The sequence below is a fragment of the Crocuta crocuta genome, unplaced genomic scaffold (genome assembly GCF_008692635.1).
Source record: "Crocuta crocuta isolate KB4526 unplaced genomic scaffold, BGI_CrCroc_1.0 scaffold467, whole genome shotgun sequence".
Classification (NCBI taxonomy): domain Eukaryota; kingdom Metazoa; phylum Chordata; class Mammalia; order Carnivora; family Hyaenidae; genus Crocuta; species Crocuta crocuta.
Genome location: NW_027530632.1, coordinates 3,983,693 through 3,985,197, shown reverse-complemented (window position 1 = coordinate 3,985,197; position 1,505 = coordinate 3,983,693).

The window sequence follows — 1,505 nt, the reverse complement described above, 5'->3', positions numbered from 1 at the left end:
AATACTTACAACTGGAAATGGTGAAATATACAACAACTGTTAACATCGCTCTCTTTTTATCACCGAGACAATACTTCAAAACCTTTTATAAAAAGGCAGTTATACAGACAGAAAAAAGAACACGTTGGCGAAACTTGATGCAAAACAACCCCAGAACTGAGTTGGAAAGGGCGACACATCCGCACTGTAATCGAACACAACACGATGNTCCAGGACACAGCTGAGACTGGAAGTCGGTTCCCCCAATTCTTAGTGTCTTCAAAATGAGAAAAACAAAGGCGGGGCCACTCACTGCGGAGGAACGCCTATGTCTGCTCCCAGGCACAACTCCTTCTGAGAGGTTGCACTCCCTCTGGGTCCCGAGANAAACTTTTCTTTCCGTTTTCTTTTGCTCAGTCCGTTTGCACAGGTTCAAGAGAATTGATGGAGGGTCAGGTGAGAGGTGGTGGGCACTCTGGGGTTTTTTTATGCCTTGCAAGAGCTAAGACTTGGAGGGGCCTGTGCTAGAGATGATGGCATGGCCCCCCCACCCTCCTCTCCCTGTGGGCTGGGTCTGCCCACCTTCTGCGACTCAAGAGTGGCAGAGAAAGGAGGAGGTAAAAGGGATGTGGACAGGTGAACATACCCTTTGTGGCCCTTTCTTCCACTTCCCGGATGTGGGCCGCAGCTGGACCTCACTCAGCCGGAAGACCAGAGACTTCCAATAGCTCCAAGTTTAAGGCGAACTGATAAGTGAACACGGGACAAGCCAACGGAGCATCAAGCCTTATGGGCACAGTCCTTTAACTGAAGACATCAAATAGAGAGGAAAGCCTTACTTCTAAAGGGGTGAGAAAAGGAAATGTTCTACCAAATGAGATGATTCACAATTAAAGCTGGTAGCCCTCCTGCGCGCTGCCTCAAAGAAGCAAAATGTCTAAGAGGAGAATCAATTAGAAGCGCAGAACAAGAGAAAGGCGCTTGGGGACCTTTAGCCTATGACAGGCTGTAGTCAGCCTTNTTGTAGAGGATGGAATTAGGAAGTGGCGTTCAGTTCTGGAAAAGCAAACTCCTTCCCCGCCTCTCAACACACACATGCGTACACACACAGGCACGTTTGATGGCACGAAGCGAGGAGGAGGAGGAGGAGGAAGAGGAAGAAGAGGAAGAGGAAGAGGAGGAGGAGGCGGCGGAGTGGTGAGGCAGCAAGGGGCTTGCTGACTGCAAGGTGCCTTCCCTTTCCAAAGGGACTGTGTGGGAGGCATCATAATTAAGAACTTATTAATGAGAAAATCTTCTTGCTAGCTTTAGCAGAGTGGTCTCTTTACCCCAAGAGACCTGAAACGAAGAAAAGGACACCACATCGGTGGGAGACAAGAGACTTTGATTTGGGCGGTCCTGTCCTTAAGGGGGCAGTGTCCACTCTGGGCTCTCCCCTGTCCCATTCCCCCGAGGGTGGCTCAACTGACTAAACTTTTTAAAGGAATGAACTTGAAGTCTCACTGAATGGGTAACTACGAGTGATT